This window comes from Pseudorca crassidens, chromosome X (genome assembly GCF_039906515.1).
Source record: "Pseudorca crassidens isolate mPseCra1 chromosome X, mPseCra1.hap1, whole genome shotgun sequence".
NCBI classification, from domain to species: Eukaryota; Metazoa; Chordata; class Mammalia; order Artiodactyla; family Delphinidae; genus Pseudorca; species Pseudorca crassidens.
The window spans coordinates 130,041,504-130,061,067 of record NC_090317.1 but is presented as its reverse complement, the minus strand read 5'-3'; the positions used below and the strand labels follow the sequence as shown (position 1 = coordinate 130,061,067).

At 45.3% G+C, this 19,564-nt stretch overlaps 1 protein-coding gene and 2 pseudogenes across 5 annotated transcripts in view; 1 reads left to right on the top strand and 2 right to left on the bottom strand.

Moving 5' to 3' along the window:
- The window catches only part of LOC137217388 (steryl-sulfatase-like), a 184,765-nt gene that overhangs the window by 23,900 nt on the left and 141,301 nt on the right, over positions 1-19,564 (top strand). The window lies entirely within an intron of this gene.
- On the bottom strand, positions 5,684-6,823 carry LOC137217436 (high mobility group protein B1 pseudogene; annotated as a pseudogene).
- LOC137217286 (prefoldin subunit 4 pseudogene) lies at positions 11,888-17,625 on the bottom strand (annotated as a pseudogene).

The window sequence follows — 19,564 nt, the reverse complement described above, 5'->3', positions numbered from 1 at the left end:
ATTTCGGAAGGTTGTGCTGTTCTACAAATTTGTCTATTTCTTCCAGGTTGTCCATTTTATTGGCACATAATTGCTTGTAGTAATCTCTTATGATCCTTTGTATTTCTGCAGTGTCAGTTGTTACTTCTCCTTTTTCATTTGTAATTCTATTGATTTGAGTCTTCTCCCTTTTTTTCTTGATGAGTCTGGCTAGGGGTTTATCAATTTTGTGTATCTTCTCAAAGAACCAGCTTTTACTTTTATTGATCCTTGCTGTTGTTTCCTTCATTTCTTTTTTATTTATTTCTGATCTGATCTTTATGATTTCTTTCCTTCTGCTAGCTTTGGGGTTTTTTTGTTCTTCTTTCTCTAATTGCTTTAGGTGTAAGGTTAGGTTGTTTATCTCACTGCTGTGGCCTCTCCCACTGCGGAGCACAGGCTCCGGACGCGCAGGCTCAGTGGCCACGGCTCACGGGCCCAGCCGCTTCGCGGCATGTGGAATCTTCCCGGACCGGGGCACGAACCCGTGTCCCCTGCATCGGCAGGCGGACTCTCAACCATTGCGCCACCAGGGAAGCCCTAGATGTCACCTTTTGATGATGTCAGAGTCATGCTTATTCAGGTTAAAATAGTTTTTCAGGTTTCACCATACTATCGTCCTGGGTTTCCATGAAGAATGGGAAATATGTCAGCAGCCGCCACATTATGTATTAATTATGTGAGTGCCTGCCAAGAGCCAGAGGCACACAATTAAAACGAAGTAAGGTTTTATTTATAGACATGGAAAACAAAGGTGGAGATTTAGTCTTTCCTTTTTTTTTTTTTAAACTAAACAAAACGGAATAATGATGGATGGGAGGGGACAGGCGAAAAGAGAAACGCTGACGGTTATCTTTCCCGGGGTACACGTGTCCCCCAGACGTGTGGGCTGAGGCATTCAGGCTCACTTCCTCTGTGCTGCTTTCCGCCCACCAGGCTCGGGGCTGCCCGGCCGACTTCCCCACCCTTGGTGTTGGCCGGGAATGCCTTCCTCGGGGCTCTGCGTGCCGCGTGCCGGGGGAGCGAGACACGTGATAGTCAAGGATGCAGGGCTGCTGTGCTGCGGGCCGTGCACAGGGCATCCGGAACGCAACACCGGCTGTGCATGGCCTCACCCGCACCCCGGTGCCTCCCAGTGGGGGAGCATTGTCCCCACGTGTGACGCCCACCTCCCCACTGCTTTCCAGCCCCCTCAGCTTCTCCGCCCACACGTGTGCACCTGCCACACCTGCCTGCTGTGCACAGTGGCGTGGACACTCCCGTGCACACACGAGGTGCTCTGAGTACATGTCTGCTTTTTTTCCCCCTCCCACTTCAGGGTGCCAGCAGGAAAAGAAAGATCACGGTGCAGTATTCAGAAATGATAGGCGTGTCCGTTTGATGACTGCCAAGGTGTGACCGATCATTTCAGGAAGCCCAGCTCCCCTCTGATTTATAGATGAGGCACTAGGGGCCTGAGGGAGGACCACGTGAAGAAACACAGAGTTCCGGGCTTTGAATACTCATTGGGCAGCCCGGGGAAGTTATATGGATTTATATCACAGGCTGTAAAGTCATCACCGGATAACTGGTGAAGCTCTCATAAAAAAGTTACTTAACACCTGTGTTTCTTCACAGTTCCACTTTTTTTTTTAATCTTTTTTCCATGTCACATCTTTCTTTTCTTTCCTTTTTTTTTTCATACTTAGGAATTTGTTTTTTTTTTTTTTTTTTGGCTGTGTTGAGTCTTCGTTGCTGCGTGCGGACTTCCTTTAGTTGCGGCGAGCGGGGATTACTTTTCCTTGCGGTGCGTGGGCTTCTCATTGCGGTGGCTTCTCTTGTTGAGGAACACTGGCTCTAGACACGCGGGCTTAAGTAGTTGTGGCACATGGGCTCAGAAGTTGTGGCTCATGGGCTCAGTAGTTGTGGCTCACGGGCTCTAGAGCGCAGGCTCAGTAGTTGTGGAGCATGGGCTTAGTTGCTCCGCGGATGTGGGATCTTCCCGGACCAGGGCTTGAACCCATGTTCCCTGCATTGACAGGTGGATTCTTAACCACTGTGCCACCCGGGAAGTCCCACAGATCTTTATTTTCTGTTCTAAATATACAAGTTCAAAGTCTGGCATGAGCCACTTGAATCTGTGTCCTGAAAAATGACAACCAGATTTCCTACATACTTGAGAGGCGTGTACGTCGATCACTGAGTGTGTCCTCAGGACCATGGCTTCCACCACTCCTTGTGGCTACACTGGCTATGTTTTCAGATGTGCTGTTTATTATTCCAGTGTTTGGCCACGTAGACAGGGTTTGGCTTCTGTATAAAGGAGCTGGGTTAAACAGGGAATGAGTCTGTGGTTCAGAAATCAGCCTGTCCATTCTGCAAATGTACGTCAATTACAGAGAAACCAGCCTCTGGGACAGTGTGTCCTTTGCAGTGCATGCCATACATAATCTACCTGTTATGAACCAGCCAAATATATTATTTTTTTCCCCCAGAGGTAGATGCTAAGAAATGCATGTAACCCCCCGTTCAGCCTCACCCTCCACGTTTCCCTTGTTAATGAATGATCGGAATGAATTAAGATGTCTAGTTCTTGCTTACTTTACTTCTTATCCAGGTATCCGCAGGTTTCCTGTCCACATCCGTTTTGCCCTTTGTGCTCACCCTTGCAGATTGAGTCAGAGGGCTGCTAGAAAGCATTGCCACCCAAGATGATGTTACTAAAAATGGTGAAACTATTTTACTGGAAGGTTACTCCGCGGCCTGGTTATTTGCCGTAGGGCACTCTGTGTGTTCAGTAAACCCATGGCAATACCTGACAGATTATTCCTATGAATTGGTGTCTCCAGGGTCATTCATATTTCCCAACTGAGATATTGCCCCATATTCATTTATGATGAGATTTTAATATAACAGCTGATGCCATCAGGATTCAGAACTGTAAAAGCTTTCACTGCGTGGGAAAAAAAAAAGATATAAAGTCTCCCTCTATTTGTATTTAAAAGCGAAACAGTAAATGTCAGGCATCCCTTAAAAGGCTGGATGAAACAGGCATTAAAGGTTTATGGGTAAAAATCCTAAGCCATGTTCTGCAGACCAGTCGCCACCTTTGTTGTTTTCTTTGCTTCTTGTCTTCTGATTAAAATCCCCCGTTTTTTGGATATTAACCTTGTAAAACTCTATCAGTCAGTCAGTGAACTCTTACCTAGGACCCCTGGGATCCAGGTAAAAAAAGGTGTAGCAGGGCTTCCCTGGTGGCGCAGTGGTTGGGAGCCCGCCTGCCGATGCAGGGAACACGGGTCCGTGCCCCGGTCCGGGAAGATCCCACGTGCCGCGGAGCGGCTGGGCCCGTGAGCCATGGCCACTGAGCCTGCGCGTCCGGAGCCTTTGCTCCGCAACGGGAGAGGCCACAGCAGCGAGAGGCCTGCGTACTGCAAAAAAAAAAAAAAAAAAAAAAAAAAAAGGTGTAGCAATGATGAAACACAATGGCAGTCTCACCTCCAAGGCTGTCCAAGATGGAAAACAAAACTCGGGAAATGCTGCAAGTGCCAGTGTCAGGGATCATTAAATGCCTATCAGGAGCATCGAGTGCTGGGCTCAGCTGGGCTCAGCTAGGGCAGCCGGCTTGACTGTCAACTATGGTAGGAAGCCTGCAGGTGAGACTGAATGGGTCCCGGGTCCAGTGTTCCTCTTTAGTGGTTCCAGGATGGGGGAGTTGTCTTGTCTACAGATAGATGGAGAGTTGGGGTGGGCAGGTCTCCTTTACAGTTAATCTGTCTACCCCAGGGTTTCTCAGCTGCAGAACTGGAAGACGCTTTGCTGTAGGGACTGACCTGTGCATGGAGGATATTTAGGACACACCTGCTAGATGGCAGTATCAACCCCCCTCCCAAATGTGACAACCAGACTTGTCTCCAGGTGTTGCCCCATGTCCCTTCAGCTCCAGATGACAACCACTGACCTACAGTAAGCATTTAAAATGCACAAGGCACTATTCACAATAGCCAAGACATGGAAGCAACCCAAGTGCCCATCAACAGACGGTTGGATAAAGAAGATGTGGTACATATATACAATGGAATATTACTCAGCCATAAAAAAGAATAAAATATTGCCATTTGCAGCCACATGGATGGACCTAGAGTGTCTTATGCTTAGTGAAATAAGTCAGACAGAGAAAGACAAATACTCTATGATATCACATGTATGTGGAATCTCAAAAATAATACAAATGAATGCACATGCAAAACAGAAACAGACACAGAAAACAAACTTATGGTTACTAAAGGGGAGAGGGACATTGGAGGGACAAACTGGGGATATGGGATTAACAGATACAGACTACTCTACATAAAATAGGTAAGCAGCAAGGATTTACTGTATAGCACGGGGAATTACAGCCATTCTCTTGTAATAACCTGTAATGGAATATAATCTGCAAACACCCTGAATAACGATGCTCTGCACCTGAAATTAACACAACATTGTAAATCAACTATACTTCATAAAACAGTAGAATAAAATGCATCCGTCAGAGCTTTGCGGTGGAGCAGGGTTCCTCAGCCTGGGCACCACAGTGCTGACTTTGGGGGCCACATCATTCTTTTTTTTTTTTTTTAAACCTCTGCAATTATTAGTTTATTAGTATCATCCAGGACTCAGATCTTCAGTATTCCTCCTGAAATTACATAAAACAAATGCAAATGGAAAGAATCCAAGTCAAAATTATATAACAAAACAGCACTCCATCACAAAAGCGTGTAAAATTACAAGAAAGCTATTTTAGAACACTGGCACTTTAAGAGAACGATAATCTCAAAAACGACAAAATTGCCAAATTGTTCCCTAAACTGTTAAGCAGATAAACATATGACCCTGATGAATGAGCTTGAGTGCTGTAAAGAAAAATCAAATTCAAATAAATCAGGTAATTCGTACTGAAATACAAAGTTTGTCTTCTTCCCTCATGTCTATTTCATTTATAAAGGGGCAAACCATAATATAGGAAAATATACCTGATTTAAAATGTGGTATACGACTTTAAAAGTTGGCCCAATTAATTAAAAATACCTTTAATGGAGGATCTCAAGTTTCCTAAACAATCCATATTTAGATAAATAGGAAAGACATTTACAGCCAGCACTTTTTCTCCAGAGCCTTTGTTGGGACTAATATCAACAACAACAACAAAAAAAACCGTAATATGGCAGTCTTGTATTTTAAGCTCACGCTTTTGGGGATACATTCTGAGTCTTAAATGTGGGAACTGCAAATATAACTGCCATTACGTGGTAATGGGAGTTAAAGGATGTAGAGTCCTCATGTAAAGATTAGAACATACTTTTCTATTAGTCCTTCAAGGACAGACTTTCAAAATGTTTGATTCTAATAATCCCGTGCTGTGAGTAGATTGGTTACTCTTCACTTTGTAAATGAACCTGGGCTACATGACATCTGATATCCACCGATCAAGATTTGAGTTTCAGTTATGGATGAAAACTGTCTCAATTAAGCTTTTATCACCCTCATCATGAGTATGCAGGGTGCGTACACGAAAGCTTTTTATCAGCTAACTCTACGAAAGATAAACACTGTAATAATTCGTGTGATCCAAAATGGGCAATAGCAGAAGACTAGCTTCCCCTTAGGAAGAAACTTTTCAGACCTATGAAAAGGACAACAACACTAATAAAAAAAATTGTGTTTACTTAGAAGCATTCAGAATGTCAACAAAACAGCTGCAACTTTTCTTTTTACTGCAATTACAGAGTGGTATTCAGTTAACAGAACAACAATTATTTCATATAAGCTGCATCAGAGACAGCTGAAGATGAAAAAACTACCATCCCCATATATAAGTAATTTGTGCTGTGCACCAACAAGAACCTGCTTTAAATTTCCCTGCCAATTTACAACCCCCATACCATACCAGGCAAGGTTAGTGGCTGTTGAAAATACCACCAGGACAGGGCTATCTAAAGACACATTCGGTAGTGTGTTAACTATACAAAAAAAGACACTGTACAGTTTAAAAAAAAACCTTACACAGCCTTACATTTCAGTTTTTTTCTTTAAAAGAAGTGAGTTGTGTACAGGGGGGTTAAATGCTTTATAGACAAGAAAAAAAAAACTGTGCTGGAACCAACTTATTCATCATCATCGTCATCTTCCTCCTCTTCCTTCTTTTTCTTGCTTTTTTCAGCCTTGACGACTCCCTCTTTTTGCTGCATCAGGCTTCCCTTTAGCTCCGTTTGCAGCAATCTCCTTTTCGTACTTTTCCTTCAGCTTAGCAGCCGTCTCCTAAAGCTGCTTGTCATCTGCAGCAGTGTTTTTCCACATCTCTCCCAGTTTCTTTGCAACATCGCCCATGGATAGGCCAGGATGCTCTCCTTTGATTTTTGGACGATACTCAGAACAAAACAAGAAAAAGGCCGAAGGAGGCCTCTTGGGTGCATTGGGATCCTTGAACTTCTTTTTTGTTTCCCCTTTAGGAGGGATATAAGTTTTCCTTTCTCTTTCATAAACGGGCCTTGTCCGCTTTTGCCATGTCTTCAAACTTTCCTTTCTCTTTAGCAGACGTGGTCTTCCACCTCTCTGAGCACTTCTTAGAAAACTCTGAGAAGCTGACGGAAGCATCTGGGTGCTTCCTCTTGTGCTCCTGCCGGCAAGTTTGCACAAACAATGCGTATGATGACATTTCGCCTCTCGGCTTCTTAGGATCTCCTTTGCCCATGCTTGATTATTTTTCCTCCGCGAGGCACAGAGACGCCCAGTGCCCGTCCGGCTCTCACTTGCCCCGGCACTGTCTCTATGGAGCTCAGTGTACTGCAATCCCGCATCATTCTTTGATGTGGGAGCGTCCTGTGCATCGCAGGGGCTTGAGAACACCTCCGCCCTGGTCCAAACATTGCTGAAGGCTTCCTGGGGAGGCAGAGCATCCTCTGCTTAGCACCTGTGAACTGGAGACAGGAAGGAGCCCCTGGAGGCCTGACGGAAGCGGGAAGAGGGCCCCTGCGTCCTGTTTGCAGCTCTTCCCCCAGGTTTCCAGGCAACTTTCACTCTTGCTGGAGGACACCCCAGCTTGTCCGAGCTGAGTCACTGGGCCAGGGTTTCCTGGGTCCCCACGTGCCGCCTCTGCCACAGATGAGGAGACTGTGGGCTTATGTGAGTTCACGGGGTTGGCCAAGACACTCTTCAACGTAGGACGGCTTTGCCAGGGCTGACTTCTTCCGTTGCTTTTCTACAGAGCCCTGCCTTCTGATCCACAGCCCTTTGTCTGTAACCAGAAAGAAAAGAAAGAGATTGGAAGCCCAGTGTCTGGCAGCAACACTTGTTCTGAACCAAGGAATGTAAAACTGATGTACCGTTGAATAGTCATTCTTTAGCCGACAGAATGCAAATATTCATCGTGTTTATCGCTGCGGAACCATTAATATGTGTGGTTGCAGGTTGCTTTCTAAAACTTTGCTCAAGGTATATGGATTACATGATATATTTGAAGATATAGTATGTGTGTGTATGTATATATATATATATATGAAGGTAATGGTACATATATAGATATCTATATATATGAAGGTAATGGTGAACATATACACATATAGATGTATTATATCTATATATATGAAGGTAATGGTGAACATATACACGTATAGATGTATTATACCTATATATATGAAGGTAATGGTGAACATATACACGTATAGATGTATTATACCTATATATATGAAGGTAATGGTGAACATATACATGTATAGATGTTTTATACATATATATATGAAGGTAATGGTGAATATATACATATATATTCCAGTTGTATTGAATGACAAATTTATAGATATTCCAGTCTTACTCAGATATCGTTGACGTTAACATCGTATACCTTTCAGATGTACAGCACAGTGATTTGGTATACCATGTGTATTGTCAAATGATGAGCACCATAATTTTAGTGACCATCCATCACCTCATATGGTTACAATTTTTGGTTGTTTCAATTGCCGAATGGTGTGTGTGACAGAATGAATGCTTTCAGTGTAGAAAACGACTGTGTCTGTTACGAGTGCCAAAAGCCGTCCTAAGGCAGCTCAGCGTTGGAGGGGGTCTTTGAATCCTTTTAATAAATTAGTTTTGATTTTTTTTAAAGCCATTACTTTGTAAAATCCAAACAATTCTGAGCTCTGAAACACAGCTAGCCACACTTGTTTGTGTTTTTTTGAGACCGAGGACTTGGGGTTGTAATTGCCAGCAGGCAGGGTTCATTTTTAGCTCGTGGTGACTTTGAACATCAGATGGCGTTTGCACTATGTGGGTGTGTTTTATTTTTTTCCCATTTACTGTATCATCATATGCTCTCTTATACCCTCAGAAGCAGCTTCCAGTGCTTAAAACCTCATGACCTTTCTGCACTGTCCAAGTTTTGCAATAGTGTGAAAATGCTCCGAAACCTAAATGCGGCCAGAAGAGTTGGGCAGAAGGACTGTGCCTTTTGGACCCTGTGCTCAGAGCTTCTGTGCCCCGTGTGCTCAGGGGGCAGCTTCTCCCCAGCCTGTGCACCCGAAAGGCAAAGAACCCCTAACTCAGATGGACCTTGTGGGTTATGAGGGCCCAGCCTGGTGTTCTGTGGCCCTGGACGTACTAAGCTGAAAGGCATGTATTGACTTTGAAAAGGCCAGCGATGTGATTCCGTTAAAAAAAAAAAAAAAAAAAAAAAAGTACCAAGTCCATTTTTGGTTAATTAAGAAGAAGGGAAAAGTGTCGTTTGGTGAGCAAGCATGTATGCCTCTGCGTCAGGATTTCCCAGCCTGGGCACAGTTGATCTGTGGGCCTGGGGAATTCTTTGTCGTGGGATGGGTCTCGTGCATCGTGGGATGTTTAGGCGCATCTTTGGACACCATCCCGGAGATGCCAATAGCACCTGTTCTGTTGTGAGAACCAGAATGACTCCAGACACCACTAACACCTCTGGGGGGTGGGGTTGGGGGTGGGCGTTGGGGACGAGCTGCAGAGTCACCCCTTGTTGACAACTACCGGGCTAGAAAAAGCATTTAAGAATTAGTAAGACAGAGCTTGGACTGAGAGCACGATGCACCACCTTGGCACGAATGATACCTGGGGCCGGATCGTTCTTTTGTTGGCAGTGCATTGTGGGATATTCATGTGCATCCCTGGATTCTACACATGGGATGCCAGTGGGTAGAAGGTCACAGCTTGTGAGCACAGCTGTGTTGCTTGTGGAGCAACGCCCACAAGCTGTGACAACCAAAGATGTGTCCAGACAGTGCCACCTGTCCCCCAGAGACAAAGTAACTGGGGCTTGACAGTCGTTGGTCTAGGCGGACCTTATATTACAGGTGGGAAAAAATAAATCTGTGTTCTATAGGTAGTGTTGGGGCCAAGAGTTTTCCTGCCCCACCATCTTGTCACCCATCCCCTGGGACATCCAAAGGGGTGTCGAAAGCCATTTGCCTTCCTGGGCATGCCGGGTCATGTCACATAATTGACATCTCCTGAGGCAGACTCATCACGGTCGGCAGCACGCAGTCGAGTCCAGGAACTTCTAATTGCAAATGAGTCCAGGTGAGGAGTTCATTAATCAAGGAGGTGATAGTCATAACTGTCTAGAGCTAGAGGGTGCACCCTCAGGTTTTTTTGGTTGGAAGTGACAGAAACTCAATGCCCCCTCACTCAAACCCAGAAAGGGATTTTTTCAGTTGCACAGATGGGAGGGAGGCTCACAGCGTCAGAGGAAGAGCCCCAGGAACCAGGACCGTTGGCCTTAAGGAGCTGAAAATTCTTTGTAAGTCCAACTGATATGACTTGTCACTGCCGTCTGTGGCTGCTGGTGGAGGGGACCACTGTATTTGAGAGTTGCTGGTTTTTCATCCTGGTTAAATGCAGTGGTGTTATTACCATTTTATGTACATTTGGGAGTGGATGTTTTGGTAGTTATCCGTCACTGGATACAAATTACCGCACATTTAAGGGCTTAGAACAACATCCATTGATTATCTCCGTGTCTGTGGGTCAGGTGTCCCCGCATGGCTTACCTGGCTCGTCTGCTCACGACGGTCTTTACAAGCCTGCAAAATATTGGCCACAGTCGTATTGTCACCTGAAAGCTTGGAATCCCCTTCTAAGCTCATTCAACAGGTTGGCAGAATCTAGTTCCCTGTGGTTGTAGGACTGGGACCCTCAGCTCCTAGGGGCCACCCCTCCCTAAAGGCATTTCACACCACGACTGTTTGTTCCATCCAGGCTGGGAGGATTGCAAATCCTCTGCTTGGAGTCTGTTTCCAAGGGATCACCTGATTAGGCCAGGCCCCCCCACTTCAATCTCCTCGTTGAGTTGCACAAAGTCAGTTGATTAGGGACCTCAATCATATTCCTTCACTTTTGCCAAGTCTTACATCTCAGCACCCCCCACACACACACATCCTCAAGAGGAGAGGATCACACAAAGATGTGGGTACCAGGAGGTGGGAGCCATGGAGCCTATCTTAGATTCCTGCCTACGACAGATGCCTTTTCGTGGCAGGACCTGGGAGCCTAAATACGATTTGGAAAATAGGTCTCTCTGGACAGCCCTTGCCTCCCTACACCCAGTAGACCCTAGTGACATCCTTCTTCTTTGATCCTAGCTACCAGGTCAGCTCTCCCCTCCCCCCAGCCCCGTCCGGTCCACCCAGGCCTTACAGCAGACAGTGTTCTCTTATTGGTTGGAAGTTATCACTCCACTGCTGTCCGTGTAGACCTTCCTTCTGTCCTTACGCAGAAGGTTCATTGGACCCGGGTCTATGGTCCCTGGGCCACGCTGGTGGGCCCAGATCGTCACCAGCGGTGACCTGCAGTCCTGTTTGCAGTCACAGTGGGGGGTTGGCATTTGTCCACGTCTCAGTTTGAGGCTGGAACATCACGCTAGTGAAATCAGAAGACTTGGTGGTGTTTTTTTTAAAAAGTAAACGTCAGCTTGATGTGTCTTTTTGAACGCTTTTTTAAAAAAAACTTGGGGTAAAATTCAACAAATGGCATGTTAACCGTTCTACAGTGTGTAACTGAGAGGCATTTCGTGTATCAGCCACTTTGTTCAACTGGTACCTCTCTCTAGTTCTAGAACTTGTTCATTATTCCCCCCACCAAAACCCCATACCCTTTATCAGTCCCCCCCAAACCCAACCTCCTTTCCCTTTAGCCTCTACCACTCATCTCCTTTCTGTGTCTATAGATACACCTCTTCTGGACGTTACCTATGAATGGGATCACACAATATGTGGCCTTTTGTGTCTGGCTTCGCTCCCTGAGCGTCATGTTTTCAAGACTTGTCCGCGTTGTAGAACCCTGTTCTTTTTTATGGCTGAATCCTGTAGCATTTTATGGCTGGACTGCATTTTGTGTATCCGTTTACCTGTTGTTGAGCGTGTGGGTTTTCACGTTTCAGCTCTTGTGAGCTGTGAGCCCCGGGTGTGCAGATGTCTTTAACAGTGTGGTTCCGCTTCTTTTGGGTGTACACACAGAAGTGGTCTGGCCAAGTCATGTGGCCAGTTTATGTTTCACTTTCTGAGCACCTGCCGTGCTGTTTTTCACCTCCAGGTTTCATCTCTCTTCATCGTTGAGGTCCTCATTTTAGACGGTTGTCTCTGCTGTGGCTGAGCGGCCCTGAGAGGTAAAATTACAGCGTCTCCTGTCAGAATTTGTGTTGAGGAAGATGCAGTTTATCCGTGAGAGAGCACCTGGCAAAGCCTCAGTTTGTACCATGAGAGTTTGTAAGACTTGTTTCTGTCTGCCCAGCAGCCTGTTGGGAAAGGTGGGACAGCCAAGGCTCAGGTGAAATACAAGGAAGGAGGGCCCCAGAAACCAGTCACCTGAAACACAGGGTCACATGGTTCCAAGGTCACGAAAGGAGGCCCGTGGGTCCCGAGAGGCCATCAAACCTGTCCTGGTGGCTGGAGATGGGCTTGAAATTCCGTAGGGGCGATTCCTGGTCCTGTTGGGAGTTGCCGTCGGGCGGGGCTGCTGGTGTTCCAGATGGTGACAGGGATCCCAGAAGTCTCTGAGTTGTTGAGTTGAATCTGCTCCCCAACTTGAAATGGGCCACGGAGCCGGGAGTAAACAGGGTCTTATGGAACCCTCCCTCCACCTGCCTGTTCTCCATCACACGTCATCTACCTCTCACCTGTGTCCTGGCCTCCCTCTCCTCTCCACCCACAAAGTGTTATTACCCCCATCCAAGCCTGCCTTGGTCTGGGGACAGAACTGGGTGTCCTGAGGTCCAGGGGGTGGAACCAATGGCCCATCACCTTATGAAGATTCAAATTCCAGTTAGATCAGGAGCCTTTCTCTCTGTGTTGACTGCACTAATTTCCATCTCTCTTCCAACACCATTTCCTCACCCTCAACACATACAGTTGTGTCCAGTGGACACATTACGAGATTAGGGATTTTATCAAACACAGCAGTGTGAACGCGGCTGAGTGACTACTTACAACTTATTTTCAGCAAAAAAAAAGTGCTCCTGGCCACTGCCCAAGCATTCATTAGGACATGAAGCCTCCTAGGGTACGATGGTGTGTGTGCAATATACGTGGCACCTAATTATATATTCCATTAGAGCCATTGGAAGAATCAATATGGTGACTCCAGATGGCCTTCTTTAAAGAATTACATGAATGCCATACATTCCCAGCTACCTTTGAGCATAGCTGCCACTGAAGTTTTCAAATCGAATGTCTGTTCCTGTGATTTTTTCACTTCTGCATCTTTTAAGCTGAATGAACCTTGTGCATAAGGTTATACTTTGAGTATGATTATTTTTTCTTGGTTCCAATAGGGAGCGAAATTAGAGAGGCTAGTGTCATTTTGACTTGTGATAACTGCATAACAGGGTTATTGGGGATCCTTTCTGTGGCCCTTTTATATTTTCCTACCAATGTAACAGTTGGTTATTTACCAATTTGCTTGGAATGCTTCCCACAGTTAGTCACTTTTATTCATAGACTTTGCTTTTCAGTAAGACTTTTAGGATTTCCTTCTTCACCAGACCTGGAGTCCCCTATTGCATCCGTGCTGTCCCAGGAGAATTTTCCCTGCAGCACATAATTAACTACATTCTCAGCTTCATCATCATCTCTTGCAGGAAACACTTCTGCTTTTCCTGCAAAGATGCTCAGTGCTGCTTTTTCCTGGGATTCTGGAAGAACAAACATTCATGAAATGAATTTGTCTCCATGTAGTTGAAAACAAAAAGAGATATGCCGTTGCTACATTCATAAAAATATGTTTAACAAATAGGGCTCACTGTCTGTTTTCCATGTATTACATGGTAATCATAGAATCTAAGTAAATTTGATTGGAAAGAATTAGCATCCACCCTTGGCAGCCTTTCAATGATAAAAAGATGCCTTGAATTAAAAACTTGGACAATTCCATGGAAATAATCTTGAAGATACTGCTGTCTTTGGAGATCTTACTAAAAATCATGACTTTAGACGATCCATGAAGCCTAAGAGTATCGGGTACTCATTGAAAACAGGGGCAATGAAAAGCATCGTGCTTGCCCCCCAGAACCCCGTGTACCTTTGAGCCACCATGCCTGCACCATGTGCAGAGTCTAGAAGCCTCAGGAACCCAGTTGTTGGTAACTCTGGCCCTGAGCCACTGCCCTGGGCCATTCCCCACACTCCGTCCCGTTACACAGTTTACTCTGTGGGTCAAACCCTGTTTGCTTTTCTGTCTTGTTTCTACCCACACATTGTTGACCTTTCCTGAAACCTTAGCTTGTCTACGCCGTGCTGGTTCCGCATCCTGGTGGGCTGCCTCAGACAGACGCTGGGGAAGGTCTTCCCAAGTGGACGTGTCCCTGCCAGGAACATCAGGAGACAAGTCAGTCACACACACACACGTTCACATCTAGCAGAAAGAGAGAAAAAGCATAAAACATGTAAAAGCCCAACCACCTTATTCAATTTCCAGTGGCACACAAGGGCACTCTGTTCTAAATTTACATATATACATTTTTAATTCAGTCTGTGTTATTTTTCTTTAAGTGATGTAACGCCTGTTTACAAATGTTTTGAGGCTTATTTTACGTATTTTGAAATTCACCCACTTGCACCAGTCAGTGGTTTGCATTAGGTTACCAAGTTGTGCGATCATCACCGTAAATCAGTTTTAGAACGTTTTCGTCACTCCAGTGAGATCCTTCACGCCCGTTGCTTTTCATCCCCACTCCTACCCCGGGCCTGAAGATGTCTTTAAGAAGTCAGATTTTTCTCAATTTCATCATATTTCTTGGAACCCTGTGATTATTGCTCTCGGGGATGTTGCCAATCATCAGATCATATCATTCTGCTCCGTGACCCTATAATCCTTGTCTTACAAGGTCCCAGAACTAATCGCTCAAGCATGAGGAACTAAAACTTATGTGTTCTCTCCATCTCCACGCCCCTCACTGCTTGGAATGCTTGTCTTTTGTCTGCCTTTACCCTAAACCGTCTGACCTTCTTCTGCCATTTTCACCGTTTTCTCCTAACTACTTGAAATTATGGTCATTTCCAAAGGAAAGGTATATGGACCAATACTTAGGTCCTTAAGACTGATTTCCCTTATAAACAAGTCATTGTCTGTCAATGAGATGATCATTACTTGTCTATCTCAGACTGCTCTCATTTGAACAAATGTACAGTTATTTCAAAAGGCACAGCTAATTGTAGGGGTAAGGGAAATGCACTGAATATGGGCAAATTACACAGCTGTAAATAAAATCAAAACTTGAAATCTGGACATGGAAGCATGCGAGGGTATTATTTGGTAAAGATTTTCAAAAGAGAGAAGATACCAAGTGAGATAATTTGCAATTATACAGTAGACTCCCAGGCCTGGTCCAGGCAGTGAATAATGAGTTCTTACCTATAGATAATGAAACTGGCACAGAAACCTGATCTACTGGTGATCTGGGACTTTCGCTCCTGGACATCGGCTGGAAGTACTGCCCAGCTAAAAGCTTAATGTCTGATAAACTCTCTTCTTTCTGGAAACTTTATCCCACAGATAAAATATTGCTCTGAAATTGACTGTGATAAACCAGGAAGAATTAGTTGGTGAAGCGAAGTGATAGAAATCCTCAGAAGGAGGTGACCTCTTTTAAAATCTATAATAGTGAATGGCCAACGCGTGCCCTGGGGGTTAGAGTCGTTAAGATAAAAATAGATAATATCTCCTGGCCAGGGACTCTGAAAAAGGAATGACTCAAGCATTAAAATGGACTCAGACATGAATGTCTGCCATTGCAATCACAAATCCGTAAAGGGTCCAGCGGAGGAGGGAGAAAGCAAGAAATCGGCCTAGCAAAATAGGGTTTCCCTCTAATGAACCCAGACTTTGAAAGGGAGTATTCGGGAGGTTGGGGAAGGGCAGAGAATCATGAAATGAATGGCTTCAGATCTCCATCATGTCAGGAAGACCAAAAACCCCAAACAAACTCCTCAAAATACTCACCTGGTGCTCTAGTTCCCAAGTCTACCTGGGCAATTTCCATGCCCTTGGATGGGACAGCATGCCCACTGCATCAGACCTAATCCTTAGAAAGGTAAAAATCCATTTAAACAGCACCTGTATTTTCAAAGTTCTGAAGCCGTACCGGCGGATGTCACGGAGCCCCACCTGGAATCGGCCCTATTCACTTTATGAGTCTGACTCCACATGGTGCTGGTACGTTTCTTGGAGACCATCACGTGGAAATGCTCACCTGATCCACTGCACAATGTTGACTCATATCCTGGCCTGTGCCTTCGGGATTGCTTGCTGTTTGATCTACTCACATGAGCTGAAACCCCTTTTGCATTCCCCGGCATTTTAAATCCAACCCCCTCCTGGGATCCCCCAGGATCACAGCCTCACAGACTCTCATGGGTAGCGGGAAACTTTGCTACCTCTGAAACTCTGAAAAGTATACACAAACAAGCAAACTAACTAAGTGACTGGCCAGCCAATGGCTGTTGACAAATGGGACTCACCTCTCTCCCTTTAATCCTTAGACTTGCCTTAGATTTTAGGCTGCCTCAGTGATCCCTTCTGGCTTCCCAAAGCCACCTTCTTAATCAATCCTCTTTATCCCCTCAGGTCCACGTCACAGACTTTCATCTCTACCTCTATCTAACTGGCTTGGCGTCTCCTGGATCTTCTTTCCCAAGGTCACCTTTGACCGTCTTACTGCCAGTTCCAGGATCTTTTCCTTTCGATGATTCCCACTTCTGGTTCTTTGCATACCTTTCAGCATGCGCTTTCTGAGCTGCGTTCTCTGGTTCTTTTCCCCACCTCTGCCCCTGGAAGTTTCAGTTTACTCACGCTTATGTCTTATGCCCTTCTTTTCTTCTGTTTCCCCTCGCTGGGCAATCTCACCCACAGCCATGGCATCAAATGTCACCCTTAGTCCTGTTTCCTAATTCCCTATCCTGTGCTCTGCTTTCCCCCCTCATTCTAGTATCCGGGGAGACAATACTGGTATCGTGAGTGATGGTAGGCACCGTTCCAGATACAAAACCTATATCTCAATCCCACCTTTTCTACATACAAGCTGAGCTGGTAAAAACTTCTGTAAATGTCAGTTTCCCCTTCTGTAAAATGGGAAGGAATAATAGAAGATAGATAATTTAGGTTAACATAGATGATACATATTTACAGTATCAGGATCATAGGTAATATATAGTCACGGTATTAGGAGAATGCCTAGCACATTGGTAGCCCTTAGTAATTGACAATGGCGACAATATTTTATTGTCTTTTTCCTGTGACATGAGCTACAAATATTTTCCAAACTAGGCATGTGCAAAATTTAGCCTTTAGCTGCTCTTTTCCAAATCGCTGTACCTTCAGTCCATGTGCTGGAAGCATTCATATCCATCCCCCCATTCCCTTATCCAGTTAGTCATCCACCTGGGTGGCTTAGTTTCTGAAGTACCTCTCTGACTCCATGGCCACCATCTGCCGATGCTCATCTTAGGAGTTTCACTGCAATGCACTATTTGGATTCATCCAATAAGGGGGGCGTTTGGGCACTATAGCCCTGTCTGTGGCGAAAGTTCACAATTGTCTTTCCATCTTCCTATCTTGCTTCTCCACTCACCCTCAAATTCTGTACTTACCTGGTTCTTTGTTCTTTTTCTTAGAAACGGTATTCATGTTTATTAAACACATTTTTAAAGTATTATTAGGTGTTGAACTTTCATGAGCTTCAAGGTTTACTTTTCTCCCCAGTTCTGCATAACTGAACTTTCAAATCTGCCAACTCCCACTGAAATGACTCCACTCTGGATTCTAAGGCGCCAATTTCTTGCAGATTTTCCTTTGCTTCTTCTAACATTTCTCCTGTTTCTTCTTGAGAGTGACTGATGAAAACACAGGGAGACCAATCTGATGAGGTATCACTAAGCGGTCATCGTCTGCAAGCCTGATGTACTCACAAGCATCTTCGAACTTTTGGAGTTGTTTCTTTCTTCACGTCTATTTCTTCCTTCAGCTCTGTGACTCTACTTATATTCTGTGCACATTTTTTTGTTTTTTTAATCTCCTGTTTAATCTCCTCAAAGCCACATTGATGTCTTCTGCACCTGCCCTTTTTATGGTGGCCGCCATCTTGGGTGGTTCTTTGTTCTTTAATTCGTCTCCATTCCATCCAGAATATTCCTGGAAAGTGGATGTTGCATTGGCACTTTAGAACCATTTCCACGTTTCCTGGCAACTCCCTGACCAATCTAGTCGCAAAGGACTCACCCTTGGCCCTTTGGCCAATACCCCATTGATACCAAGATTTCACATTGTCCCTGAAGCACTTGAAAGGATTTTATATCCTGGGGTGATCTCCATGGTAAGAGCCAGGATGCCAGCGATGCCTTTTGTACCAAGGGGAAGAAGGTGAGGGTGGAAACCCAGGCAGCACGTTTTTGGAGCAGAGCATAAATGGAAGTTGAAACTCTGTCAACAGATTCCCTTAGGGTGCATCCCTTCCCCACATACCCATGCCCCCGCAAGTCTTTGTGTCTTCCTAGGGGTCGGTGAGCCCCAGTTGGAAGACTCGTGACCTGGATTATTGGATTCACCTCCTCCCTGGTCTCATTTTCTGCCAAACTTATTCGATCAAAATCTACCCATTTTGCCTCTGTGAGAGTAATTTGCTCACAATGTGTCTCTGTTTTCTTTGAAAACCTACCTAGTCTGACTTTGGAAGAAACTCTTGCTTTTGGCCTTCGGATGCTTCCAAAATCTGTTTCCATTTCACTCAGTGAGCCTCACCTTTCACATCGCCTCCATAAACATTCCATTGCAGGGAGGCCGGCTAGTTTTCTGTGGGCATATCCCTTAGCTATTTCTGCGTTCAGCTCATTAATAGCCAATTGTGTTGCTTGCTAAAATGAAATTATTACGGAAGTAATAACGTTTATGTGTCCCCTAACAAGTAGTGTGAACATTACCTTTTCCTGCCGCCTCATCCCGCATTGATTTTACACAGCAGAAACTTTTTTCCTCAGGTCACTGTACTTGGGGACAGTTCAGGGACATCTGATAGATCAGAGAGAGATGGAGGGTTACGGTGCAGTAAACACATTCCTTCTGTCGACATAGAACACTTATACAGAATCAGAATGTTCATTATCGTGGGGCATTAGCAAAAAAATAAAGTTTTGCCCTTTCCATTTTTTTATACCTACGAGAGCTTCAACGCTGAGAGGCAGTAATTCTGTTCAGTGATGTAGCGCTTCTAAGCTGAGCTTAATTTGGGGAAAGAGCTGATTTGCTGTCGGCACAAAGAAGGGAATTGCAGCTCCCAGCAGCCTCTCCTACTGTGCACGCTCCCTACGAGTGCCGAGTGCCACGGGGGCATCACGTGGTTCCGTGACCCCAGTTCATCAGTCTTCCTCCGGCTGCTGCCTCTGCCCTTATTCTCTTGAGACAAAACTTTCTGCTTTCTTGACCAACTTCTCGAGAAGGTCATAGTTAGCTTTCTCCAGTCCTTGACCTCCGGTTTTCTCTCTGTTCACTAGATCTGTCTGAATGGTGTTGTGACCTCTTTGGTTTCTAAAACCAACTGGGGGGTGAAACACCAGGAAACGGCATTGTTCACACTTGTTAAAGTCATTTCCTGGTGAACGCCGGCACCTGATTTGAGCTGCCCTCTGCTGCCACAGTTGGCCACATGTCAACGGGTAGGAATATTCCCCCTGTGGGGAAGGCTGGTGATGCCACGTGGGGAGCCAAAACGGGGTCTGGAAGGAGCCCTGGGAGTCTGCTGCAGTGTCAGCTGCCTTCCTGTGTGACCCTGGGTCAGGCACTCACCTTTCATGGGGCTCCATCGTCTCACCTGTAGATTGAGGCCCTTTGGATGTTAATTCCTGGACTCTATAGAGTCCGGCCCTTTGGTTTGAGCCAAAACACCCATATTCTGCAGAGTTCCCAGGCTACAATTTGAGATCAGATATCCCGAGCTGTAAAACCAAAACCAGGGGTTACTTTAATGAATGTGACTGCACTTTGGGGTAGGGGGTGGTAATCGAGTCCTAGGTCATTCATCAAAGTC